The 13,639-nt window shown below is 43.7% G+C and overlaps 1 long non-coding RNA gene across 3 annotated transcripts in view; it reads left to right on the forward strand.

Moving 5' to 3' along the window:
- The window catches only part of LOC117367304, a 44,978-nt gene that overhangs the window by 13,206 nt on the left and 18,133 nt on the right, over positions 1-13,639 (forward strand). Inside the window, exon 1 of one of the 3 annotated variants that reach the window (XR_004540731.1) lies at positions 11,185-11,289. The exons of the other annotated variants lie outside the window; for them this stretch is intronic. This is a non-coding gene — a long non-coding RNA (uncharacterized LOC117367304). Of the gene's footprint in view, positions 1-11,184; positions 11,290-13,639 lie in introns of those variants that run through there. 3 annotated transcript variants of the gene reach the window in all.

Raw genomic sequence — 13,639 nt, forward strand, 5'->3', positions numbered from 1 at the left:
TCAAATGATGAGGGAAAGGGGAATTCCCCTGTTGTGACTGGCTGCTATGGTCTATTGGCAAAGATAAGAAGCTGAAATGTAGGCCAAGGTTTTCTGGGCCTACATTTCAGCCGCCTATCTTGACTGAATAGGTGTGATTCTGTAACCAACACCCTTGACAGACGATCTGTGACCGCTTTTAAGGTGGCTACCGACTCGGGTACCAGTTACAGAATCCATTCCCTAAATGGCAACAGATTGGTCACTAAAAAGTAATTATCAGCAGTAATTAGAATTTATATGTGCAACTTTCTAAGGCCCATATTCTTCAAATGGCACCGTTAGTGGTGGCCACCTGCAAAAGCAGCGCCATTCACATGTCCATCAGAATAGTAGTCATGTATAAATTAAGCACTGAAAATGTAGGCCAGGGATTTACAGGCCTACATTTCTGGCACCTACTTTACACAACAATAGTATCCATAGAGGTGGCAAAAGAAGCTTTTCAATTGGTTTTAGCCAGAAGTTTAAGTTGTCTTGTGGTTTCAAGTTTCACAAGACTTGAAACTGTGAAATCAACCCAAACTTCCAGCGTTGTACATCTCATGCTTATAGAGAGACAAGTAGCAGTGGGGAAGCAGGTATCTCACTGTAAGCACCATAAGAATTGCCAAGCTTCCAAGGGCCAATAAAAAGCACTTATTGGGCTGGTATGATGGTCATCAGTGGGTTTTTGTTTTTTTTTGTTATAAAGTGCTGACTATCATCCACTGCATTAGCACCAAATATTCTGTATTGGCAATGTCTGTCCACGGTTCTGAATACTCAGACCTGATTGTCTCTCTGGTGGCTGCTGAGGTTTATGTGGTCTTGGCCAATATTTGGCTAAGACAGCTATATAGGCCCGGACTGAATATTGACCAGAACCCGTGTAAAAATAAAAAATAAAAAAACAGAAATCTGGAATCCCCCAATACCAGGGTTACCAGATGTCCTCTTTTTAGACTGTTCTTTTTATAAGTTCTCCTGTAGCCTGCATGCTTGAGGTCCTCGAGGCGTCCCCCTAGCTTAGGGAAGCCGACAAAGGTTTGTGTGTGGGTGTGACTAGGGCTGGAATGGGGCAGGGTCAGGGGTGGGATGGGATGGAATGGTTGGGGCTGTTGACAGAACAGGGCATGACTGGGGCAGAACGGGGCAAGGCCACATGTCCTCTTTTTTAATGTTCAAAATCTGGTAACTCTACCAATCCCCCTCCCATCCATTAAGAAAATGGAAAGCTGCCCCATCCTCCCTCTTACCTCATAGGCTCCTCCTGGCCCATCTGAAGATGTCCCTGGTGGTCCAGGAGGAGATTGAACAAGAACAATGCCTAAGTGGTCCTGCCCAGCTTTGTCTCTTCTTGAAAATGACTGCTGTGACTTTTTTTCCACCAATCTCTGCTCCAGCTCATAGAAACATGACAGCAGATAAAGGCCAAATGGCCCATTTCATCTGCCCATCTGTAGTAACCATTATCGCTATCTCTCTCTGAAAGATCCTATGTGCCTATCCCAGGCCTTCTTGAATTCAGACACAGTCTCTGTTTCTACCACCTCTTCCAGCATCTACCACCCTTTCTGTAACAAAGTATTTCCTTAGATTACTCCAGAGCCTATCACCTCTTAACTTTATCCTATGCCCTCTCATTGCAGAGTTTCCTTTCAAATGAGAGAGACTCGACTCATGCACATTTATATTACATAGGTATTTAAACGTCTCTATCAATATCTCCCCTCTAACCGCCTTTCCTCCAAAGTATACAGATTGAGATCTTTAAGTCTGTCCCCATACGCCTAATTACGAAGACCACACACCATTTTAGTAGCCTTTTTCTTTTTGCAGATCTTGCACTAATTTGTCCATTAGTACTCGAGACCTGCAAAAACACTAAGGTGCGCTAGCGTTTTTAGCACACACAGGAAATTACCACGCGCTACACCGCACGCTATGCTTCTAGAACTAACGCCAGCTCAATGCTGGCGTTAAGGTCTAGCGCGCGCTATTCCACGTGTTAAAGCCCTAGTGCACCTTAGTAAAAGGAGCCCTTATTGTTAAATATTGTTAAAGGGACTTGGGGGTGATGGTCGACTCATCACTGAAACCATCGGCGCAATGTGCGACAGCCTCAAAAAAAGCAAACAGAATGCTGGGCATCATCAAAAAGGGTATCACAACCCGGACGAAGAAAGTCATCATGCCGCTGTATCGCGCAATGGTGCGCCCGCACCTAGAGTACTGTGTTCAATACTGGTCGCCGTACCTCAAGAAAGACATGGCAGTACTCGAGGGAGTACAGAGGAGGGCGACTAAGCTGATAAAAGGTATGGAAAATTTTCCATACGCTGACAGGTTAAAAATGCTGGGGCTGTTCTCCCTGGAGAAGAGGAGACTTAGAGGGGACATGATAGAAACCTTCAAGATCCTTAAGGGCATAGAGAGAGTGAATAAGGACAGATTCTTCAAACTGAGGGGAGCCACAAGCACTAGGGGTCACTCGGAGAAATTGAAAGGGGCCAGGTTTAGAACAAATGCTAGAAAATTCTTTTTTACACAGAGGGTGGTGGACACATGGAACGCGCTTCCGGAGGAAGTGATAGGCCAGAACTCTGTACAGGGGTTCAAGAAGGGTTTGGATAGGTTCCTGGAGGATAAAGGGATAGAGGGGTACAGATAGAACTTGAGGTAGGTTATAAAGGTGGTCAGAAACCACTTCACAGGTCGCAGACCTGATGGGCCGCCGCGGGAGCGGACCGCTGGGCGAGATGGACCTCGGTCTGACCCAGTGGAGGCAACTTCTTATGTGCTTATGTTCTTATTACCCAGTTAGAATACAGATATGCAAATGTGCTAGCTGGAAAACACTTCCACATCCATGTCATGCCTTCTTCCAAAAAAACCAAACAAACAAAACCCTGAAATAAATAAATAATGGTGAGATTATTGGTTCAATCTCTAGTATTATCACAAACTATTGAAGTGGCACCTTTTCTGCCAGATGAAAGATAAGATTTAAAACTGTATTATTAATGAAAAGGAGAAGATAATAAGGTGCTGGTCGCCTGTGTATGTTATGGTTTGTACTTCTTGTATTATTGGGAGTTTTTTGTATGGGAGGTTTTGTATTATGGAAGTATGTACTGTTGATAGTGTATGTGATGTTTGATGTAATGTTATAATTTTGTAAGGAACTTTGTAACCCACCCTGGGTAAAGGCAGGATTTAAATGAATAAACATAAACAAACAAACAATTCAACTGTTGTAATTTGGTCTATATCGGCTGCTCGAAAACTCTAAAACGTGGATTACGATTGATATAGAATGCAGTTGTAAAATGAATAAAGATTTGGAAAAAAAAAAGAATGCAGCTGTTAGGCTGATTTATTCATCCTTTAAATATGACTCAATAGCCCCATTGTTTTTACAGCTGCACTGGTTTTCTGTTGAGGCTAGAATGTATTTAAAGATCTGTATCTTAACTCACAAGGCGCTGTATGTTGATTTATCAGAATATATGGGAAATATTGAACATGGTCTTAGGAATCAATTATTATTAACTTTCCCATCAGTGAGGCATTTAAAATCTAAAAAGCAATTTAATTCTTCGCTATCATATCAGGCTGCTTTGCTATGGAATACATTTCCTTTGCCGCATAGGTGGAAACTTAGAACCATAAAAAAGTTATTTGATTTGACTTCTTTTAGGATATTAATACAATCCATTATCCTATCTACCCTGGATTATTGTAATATTATCTATTTGGTGTCAAATAAGAAAACACTTACCAGACTGCAACTAGTACAGAGCACAGCAGTACGTTTGATTTTTGGCTTAAAAAAAAATGATCACGTGAGTCCTTTTTATTTGCAGCTCCACTGGCTTCCTTTTGAAGCCAGAGTCATCTTTAAATTTGGTTGTATTTGTATTAAAGCACTCTTCGGTTTAATACTAACATACCTATCCTCTCAATTTAAATAATATATGTCAAGTAAGAATACAAGAAATTCTGGTATGTTTATGTATCCCACTTCAAAAGCATGTTGTTTCAAGAGTTCTTTGGAAAAGGCACTCGCTTTGCAAGCTGGAGAAACAAATTCTTGAATAAGTTCTTTGATTGCTCAAACACAATCCTATTATGCATTTAGAAAGTCGATGAAAACTTACTTGTTTGAAAGATTTGTACGCTAAGGGGCTCATGATCGAAAGAGAAAAGCATTCAAAAACCGGCCTAAGTCGGCACTTGGACGAACATTGTCCAAATACGTCCAAGTGCCGATATTAAAACCGGGTTTTGGACGTATTTCTAAACGACCTAGGCCTACATAGTGCCGCTGAACGACCAGAGCTAAACAGGGCATTTCAGGAGGAGTATCGAGGGCGGGAGTTGGGCAGGACGTGGGCCGGCTTAGACTTAGTCGTACAGCATGTATAACCGAAAGTTATACAGCCCAGGATCCCCACACACTACCCCAGTGATCACCCCCCCCACCCCCATAAAAATATTAATCACACCTTTAAAATTCAGCCTCCAGACCATCATCACCTGGCCGCCTGACTTAGGAAAGCCTAGTCGTCCAGCACAGAGGCGGCTTAAGCCGTCTTGGGGTGGGGTAGGTTAGGGACTCATGGAGAGGAGGACCCATGCCCATAAGCCCCTGTAATCACTGCATTGATACTTAAACATGTGTACTCCCCTATACACCCCCAAAACCCTTTTCTACTGGCATATAAGTGGCTCCTGCAGCCATAAGGACTATTTGGGTGGTAGATAAGTGGGTCTAGGGGATTCTAGAGGTGGCTTAGGGGGGCTCACCATGACCTATAAGGGAGATGTAGTGAGGAGAAGACATGGCACCCTTTTTGTGAAGTTCACAGCAGTGCCCTGTAAGATACCCCACTATTTAGGTGGCATGTCTGGGTGTTCAGTCCATCACTTTGCAGACCCCTCCCACGTCCAATAGGGCTTGTTCTAGGCATTTTTGACTTGGACGAAAATGTGATATTAAGATGGACGATTTAGTGACTTGGATGATCAAATTGGCAGGACGTATAATTAGATGATTTTCGAAACAAAAAATATTTTGGACGTATTTTTTGAAAATGTGTCCTAGGCTATGTTTTACTTTGGACGACCTGCAAGTTGGACGCAAAAGGACTTAGATGTCCCTTTCGATTATGCCCCTCTAATTTTATAGACATATTCTCTGATTTTGTATTTTATCAAAATGTATTTTCTGACCCTGTATTTTCACTGAAATGTAACAGTTCTCTTGATATAAACCACCCAGAACTACTGGTTGATTGTTATATAAAAAATAAAATTATTATTATTATTATTATCATTTAGGAAACAATTGAAGACATGTCTGTTCATAAAGGCCCCCTTTTAAAAAGCTGCACAGTCAATTGCCACGTGGCAAATGCTCCCACATCCATTCAGTTCCTATGGGTGTTGTAGCATTTACCATGTCGGCCTATGCTGCCGGTTTTGTGAAAGAGGGGTTAGACTACAAACTTAACATTAAAGAATTGTGTATTATAGATTTATTGTTACCTTATGACATCCTATATAGCAGTGTTTTTCAACCGCTGTTCCGCGGCACACTAGTGTGCCGCGAGATGTTGCCTGGTGTGCCGCAGGGCCGCCATCAGGGCAGTACTACCAGTCCTGCATTCAGGGGCCCGGAGCTAACAGGGGGCCTGAGGCAGGGGTGCCAGTAGCTCGCCAAGGCAAAGTGAGTCGATCACCCAGGACTCACTTTGTCTTGGCGATCTAATCTATTGAACCGATAAGTCTTCTTCTCCCCGACGTCAATTCTGCAGTCGGAGAGGAAGTTCGGGCCAGCCAATCGCTGATTGGCTGGGCGGAACTTCCTCTCCGATTGCAGAATTGACGTCAGGGAGAGCATGCGTCGGCGTCGGTTTTGGGGCCTGTTATCCATTGGTGGGTCCTGTTCCCCGATGGCAGCGGCAGTGGCAGTGGCTTGGGGAACGGCAGGGAGAAAGAAAGAAAGGGGGCAGGCAGGGAAACAGAAGGAAAGAAGAGAAACAGAAAAAAAGAAAAAGGTCAGGGAGAGAGGAAGAAAAAGTTGGGGGAGGGAATGAGGTGTGGAGGAGAGAAAGCATACAGGCTGATTGAAGGGAAGAAAGATTGGATGCACAGTCAGAAGAAGAAAGTGCAACCAGAAATCACCAGACAAGATAGGAAAAATGATTTTATTTTAAATTTAGCAAAGTGGAGGCAGTATTACCACAGTTTTCAAAGGAATTTGCCCAAATAACTTAATAGTTAACTGGGTAAATTCCCAGAGATGAAAACTTCCCTTCACTTACTATGCACAGTTCTGAATTTATATCTGCTGTCTATATTTTACAATATGGTCACCTTTTACTAAACCGCAATAGTGGTTTTTTAGCGCAGGGAGCCTATGAGCGTCAAGAGCAGCGCTGGACATTCAGCGCAGCTCCCTGCGCTAAAAACTGCTATTGTGGTTTAATAAAAAGGATGGAGGGTATATTTGTCTATTTTTGTATGCTATAAAAACCAAATACAGAGAGAGACTGAGAGCTGTTGACGAAGAGCTACGTGTGTGTCTTTCTTCGATTCCAGCCAGAATATCAGCTTTGTGTTCAGCCAAACAGGCCCAGGTTTCGCACTGAATAAAGTATTTTATAATTTTTCACTATTCTGTTTACTTAATATTTCATAATAAAGTAATTATAAAATACTTTCTTTGTGTTTATTTGATTCCTATTCAAGAGAATTACTTTATATATAGTCAATATAGGCACAGAGTTAAATTTTTTAACATTTTCTAATGGTGGTGTGCCTCGTGATTTTTTTCATGAAACAAGTGTGCCTTTGCACAAAAAAGGTTGAAAAACACTGCTATATAGGATGTTCAAGTTTCTTTTTTGTTACCTGCATTGAACTGTATGAGGGAAATGTGGGTTAGAAGACCCACATGCAATATATAATAAATACCATGTGACTAGTACATGTGGGAAGTTAAGCCTACAGTTGAGCTTATTGCACTTTAATAAATGTGCCCCTTTGAATATTGAGGAGTAGCATAATGGTTAGAGCAACAGGCTGAGAACCACAAAACCAGGTGCAAATCCCACTGTGGCTTCTTGTGATCTTGAGCAAGTACTTAACCCCTCATTGCCTAAAATATAAACGTAGGGGTTCTTTTACAAACCTGCATTAAATGATAACTTACTCTCAACACAGTAAAAATAGCCTCGTGTGGGACATGTCAAAGTGTTCTGTTTATTGCAAAATTTAGTTGACACATTCTATAAAGTGGTGCACAGCAGTTCTAATGCACGGATCTCTAAAAAAGAGCATGGCCAGGTGAGAAGCATGAGTGGATTATGGGCACCATTATAGAATACACAGATGCAGCCACAGGAGAGTCCTCCCCCCCTCCCCTCACACACACAAGCTGGTATCACAGAAAAGAACAGTGGATATGTCCAAAAGAAATAGGTGCTCTTTATTAACAAAAGGACTCAACACGTACGTGTTTCGGTCCACAGGACCTACCTCAGGAGTCTTGTCACGTGTCACATCAAACCATATAAACTATAGTTTGTCAAAAGATGGAACAACAACATGTATAACAAAAAGTACATCCCTAACCACCTTCACCTTGCTCAGCAGGTCCCTCCAAACTGGAATTGCTCTTTATCCATACACAATTTAGGCACAGGTCTTTAGGCCTAGTTTTTGGGGGCCTAAATAGGTACAACTAAATATTATCAATTCAGATGGCTGATAAACACATGTTTTTTATAGAACTGTGCTAAGCTCTGTTATGATTGGTGCTGATTTTTTTTTTTTTTTTAGCATTATATACCGTATACTGTAGAATCAGGTCCTGAGCATGTGGTAATTATTTATTTTGTCATTTTTCAAGAAAGTGTGTTAGGGGTAGAGACTGAGGGGCTCATAATCGAAATGGAAATACATCTAAAAACCCATCCAAGTCGGCACTTGGACGAACTAAAAGACAGGTTGTGTAAGTGCTAATCAAAATGGCTTTTTAGACGTATCCAGGGACATTTTAGGCCTCTGAATGCCGTTGTGCAACCAGAGCTGAAAAGACCGTTTTGGAGGAGTGGTGAGGGGGGGATTTGGGCAAGACGTGGGCCGATCTAGATTTAGTTGTACTGCAGGGATAATCAAAAGTTTTACAAGGTTGCCTGGACGGAACTTATACATTGTGACTTAGGCAATCTAAAACGAGGTCTAAGTGCCCAGAAAGTATCCAAAGTGACCAAATAACCACTGCAGACACAAAGTACAGACCCCCCACACACTCCCCCAGTGATCACTGACCCTCACACTGCCATAAAAACATCAGCACCTGCTTTAGAAAAGCCTGGGATTGGCACGTGGGATCTCTCAGAGAGAGAAAGAGATAATGGTTACTATGGGTGGGCAGACTAGATGGAACATTTGGCCTTTATCTGCCATCATGTTTCTATGTTTCTAATAGAGCTGCACAGAGGTCTTTTAAATAGCCTGGGGATTGGGCTAGTAAATGATAGAGAGGAGGAACCAGGCCCATAAACCACTACATTTATGGTGGAAAATGTGAGCCTGCCCCAAAACCCCCCCCCCCCCGAAAACCCTACTCTACTGCCATATAGGTGCTACCTGCAGCCATAAGGGCTATTGGGGTTGTAGACAGGTGGGTTTAGTGAGTTTTTTGGGTGTTTTAGGGGGCTCACCATGACCTATAAGAGAGTTGTGGTTTGATGTTTATGTGGCACACTTTTTTGTGAAGCTCACAGCAGTGCCTTGTAAGGTGCCCCACTGCTCTGTTGCCATGTCTGGGTGGCCGGTCCATCACAATGCTGGCCCATCCCATGTCCAAAAGGTCTTGTTCTGGGCATTTGGGACTTGGACAAATATTTGGATGTGGTATAAATGTAGACGTGGTATAAATGTGATATAAACGTAGACGTAATGGCAGTCTGGAGATCAAATACCTGGACTTCAGATGTATTTTTCGAGAATGGACATTTGTGCCCTGCCAACTTTGGGTGACTAGCACTCTATGTCCAAATCAGACTTAGATGAATGTTTTGATTATGCTCCTTTGAGCATAATCAAAACATACATAATCAAACCAGTTACATACATAATCAAACCACATAATCAAACATACATAATTATGTAAGATAAATTATGTAAACTTAATGCAAATTATGCAAGCACGGTAAGGATAATGTAAAGTAACACAAAGTAACTCCACGTAAAGTTATGTAAAGTTATGTACGCAAAGTTATGTAAAGTTATGTACGAAAAGTTAAGTAAAGTTAGGTTTGCAAAGTTTGTAAAGTTATACAAATAACTGTATTGTCATCGCCTGGAAATGTCCAGCCATCTTCTAATGTAATCCGCTTAGAACCGCAAGGCACAAGCGGAATAGAAATCACTAATGTAATGTAATGTAATAATCAAACCAGTTAGTGCATCTACATTTTTACATGCTAACTGGTTAGCACACTGTTAACACAGGAGCCCTTACTGTCACCGAAACAAGTGGCAATATATGACCCAATGGTCTTTTTTTTTTTTTTTTTTTTTAAATAGATGAAAGCTGCTGCTCTTTTTCATGGCTGCAGTAAAATAACCTTAGCACAGAGAGAAGACCTTCTACTGATCGGAGAAGGTTATCATGCCACTGTACCGGGCCATGGTGCACCCTCACCTGGACTATTGCGTCTAGCACTGGTCGCCTTACATAAAGAAGGACATAGTACTACTCGAAAGGGTCGCCGTATATGAAGAAGGACAGAGTACTACTTGAAGAGCGACTAAGATGGTTAAAGGGCTGGAGGAGTTGTGGTACAGTGAAAAATTAGAGAAACCGGGCCTTTTCTCCATCGAACAGAGGAGACTGAGAGGGGACATGATCGAAACATTCAAGCTACTGAAGGGAATAGACAGTAGATAAGGACAGGTTGTTCACCCTCTCCAAGGTAGGGAGAACGAGAGGGCACTCTCTAAAATTGAAAGGGGATAGATTCCGTACGAATGTAAGAAAGTTTTTCTTCACTCAGAGAGTGGAAGAAAACTGAAACGCTCTTCTGGAGTCTGTTATAGGGGAAAACACCCTCCAGGGATTCAAGACAAAGTTAGACAAGTTCCTACTGAACCAGAACATACACAGGTAGGGCTAGTCTCAGTTAGGGCGCTGGTCTTTGACCAAGGGCCGCCAAGTGAGCGGACTGCTGGGCACGATGGACCACTGGTCTGACCCAACAGTGGCAATTCTTATGTTCTTATGTACATAAAGACACACTAAAGCCATTTCTTACTGCTGTTTAGTGAAAGGCCCCCTTAAATTGTAAGCCCTCTGGGGACAAGAAATGACTTACTGTACCTGAATGTAAGTCAATTTGAGCTATTCCCAAAAAGGTGCATTAAATCCAAAATCAAGTTTCAAATTTAATGTGTATTTGATTAATCACTTCTCTTATTTACTAAGCGATGTACAATGTAAAATGATAAAAACAGAAATCACCTAAAAGATACAGATAAACAATGTAGTTATGTGCACAGTATGAAAATTGAAAAGAGCATTGCCAGCTGCATTGGGACAGAAAGAAGGCTGCTCTACTACTTTTAGATCTGTTATATCAGGTTCTGTCCTATATTAGAGAATGACACCGTGATTGTTACCCACGGCTAGCCGCGGGTAACCCGTCAAAACGGGGAAAGAAAAAATAGTGGTTGCTGCGGGGTGGGGACAAGGTCATTCACCGCTCCGTGGAGTGGTGAATGGACTTGTCTCCGCAGTGAGGCAATGAAGGATCGCACGGTCCAGCAGCCCCCACCCGCCCAATTACGTTCCGCCATCTCCCTCCCTCCACCTCACCTTAGATGCAGAGCTTGCCGGCTTTATTTTTCGCCCAGCCGCACGCTTTCAAAGAGCCATGCACGCGCGGCTGCTTAAGTTATTCAATCTTCTCATCTCCTGCAACTTCCTGTTTCCGGTTGCGTCAGAGGAGAAGATTGAACAACAGAGCAGCCGCGCGTGCACGGCTTTTTGAACATGTGTAGCTGGGCAAAAAAGAAAGCCGGCAAACTCGGCATCTAAGGTCATTCTCTAGTTGCAATCCCTGGTTGCATCTGTAGTTTCTTATTTCAGATCAAGCGGCTGATCCGGGACCAACAGGAGACGCTGCGCAGGAGAGGTTCATTGCTGAGTCTCTGGCTGGGGCTACAGCTCAGACAATCATCTACCCCATGGAGGTGAGTCAAGGCTTCGTGTTTAGTACCAGAATGATGCGGGGACAAATTTTTCAAGGGGATGAAGAGGGAGAGAAAGAAACCCACAGCAGGAAAGAAAGGGGAGGGCAGGCAAGTGAGCCAGATGCTGGAAGCAGGGTGGGGGGAAGAAAGAGGGAAAGAAGCTAGATGGGGTTGCAGAGAAGAGACACATTGGTGTGGAAGAGGAAGACAGGGGAAATCTGGACACAGGAAGGTAACAGAAACAGAGGGGAAATTATGTGCATGGGGCATAGGGACAGAGACATAAAGGGGATATATATGCCATGGTTATGGTATTTGGATACGGGGGGGGGGAGGGGGGCAATGCCAGATACATAGGGGAGATATTAGAAATGGGGAAAATAGGAACACAGAAGCGAGATTGTTTGGGGACCGAGCTCTCATGTTCCAGCGGCTGGCAACAAATTATATTGTAACATGCCACGAAAGTAAGAGGGAGGTAGATAGATAAGCCACATGAGAGGAGCTGAAGGGTGGTAGAAAGAAACAGATTGTGAAGGAGGGAGGGAAGGGTGGTGGTGGAAAGGAATAGAACAGACATTGAAGGAGGGTGGAGAGGAACAGACCGTGAAGGGAAATGTGGAAGACAGAGTGGGGAGAAGACGCTGGAAGGGAAGAAGACAGATGCCAGACTATGGGGGAGCGGAGGGAAGAAGATGGGTGCCAGACTAATTGGGGAGGGGGGTGAAGGGAGAGGCTCAGTAACAGAGCAAATGGAAGACACAGAGAGAAGACACACAGTGGATGGAAGGAATTGAATGAGAAGATGAGGAAAGCAGAAACCAGACAACAATGGTAGAAAAAAAATTATATTTATTTTCTTTTTTTTTTTGCTTTAGGATAAAGTAGTATATTAGTTGTGTTGATAAAAATTTATAAACAAAGCCCTTCCAGCTGAACATCTCTTTCTCTAGTTCAGCAGCCAGAACTTTGATTTATAAGGAAGGAATAAGCTAAATATTGCAGTACTGAGGCTTATATGGATGCTGCAGGGACGGTGATGGGGTGGTGAATGGGATGGCAGTGACAGTGACGGGGCGGTGAAAGGGATGGCGGTGACGGTGATGGGGTGGTGAAAGGAATGGCGGTGACGGGGCGGTGAAGGGGATGATGGGACGGGGCAGTGACGGCAGTGACGGGAACAGATTTTTTCCCCGTGTCATTCTCTATGCTATATCTTTCTTTTCCTTTTTGTTTTATTTATTTATTCCCAACAAGCAGCTCTGTTTTGCTCCTATTACTACCACATCTGGCTGTAGCTGCCAGTCAGATTAATGGCTGTAGTAGTTGCTGTGTTTAGAATTTCTCCTTTCTCATGTTGAGTGGCTTTGATTGCTCCCCATTCGCTGCTGGATTGGTTTCCCATCAAAAATGGATGCCTGTTGCTTCGTGTTAAAAGGATTCATAGTACTAAGCAATGCTTGAACTTTCCCTTCCATGGCTTTATATAAATACCACATTGTTCCTGACAGTTTCACATCTTTTTCTACTTATGTTTCCACATAATTAACAGTTCCTCTTGTTTTTCTCTCTCTTTGTCACATACTTCCTTCTTTGCTGATTGTGTTTTACTTTGTTCCACTTTTACAGATTTTCTGCCTTACCCGTCACTTGCTCCATCTGTCCTTCTCCCTCATCACTCCAACTTTACTGCTTTACTTGCCAAATTATATTAAATACTGATTGGCCCAGGTGCCTAAGGCTCCTCCTATCCCTCCTAGGATCCTGTGGGTTGGGCACAGGAGGGGCAGGCCCGCCTCATTTGGATGGAGGCAGGCCTGCTGGCTGTACGGTGCGAGGACCCGTCTGGCCAACTTGCTGGTAAGCCCGAGGGAGAAGTTCCGGGGAGGGGGGTTGGGGCATTTTGATGGGGGGATCTTTGGGGGGGTCCAGCAGGAAGGGTTGGGTGCACTCCTGCCAGCGATCTTCAGGGGCAAGGCCTACCAGCAGGAAGAGTTGAGAACCTTCTTGCCGTCGATCATGGGTTCTGTGGGCAAGAGGAGTTGGGCACCCTCCTGCCGCAATCGTCGCGGGGGAGGGGAAGAGGAGTGACTGGCGGTCATAGTCACAGCCGCTGTACTAATCACAGCAGGGAGATCCCTTGCCGTGATTAAGTATAGCTGGCCCACATTGTAAGCATCTCCCGCTCTACTAGAGAGATGCATAGGGCCGCCTAGGTTCGCCTAAGGCTACCGCCTAGCCTTAGGCGAGTTGCGGGCCTCCCTAGGCTCCTGGAGGCGCCTTCAATATAGGCGATGTGCCTGGGGAGCATTTTTGTAGAAAACGTGTCTCCTGATTGGCTGATGAGACA

This window comes from Geotrypetes seraphini, chromosome 9 (assembly GCF_902459505.1).
Source record: "Geotrypetes seraphini chromosome 9, aGeoSer1.1, whole genome shotgun sequence".
Taxonomy (NCBI): domain Eukaryota; kingdom Metazoa; phylum Chordata; class Amphibia; order Gymnophiona; family Dermophiidae; genus Geotrypetes; species Geotrypetes seraphini.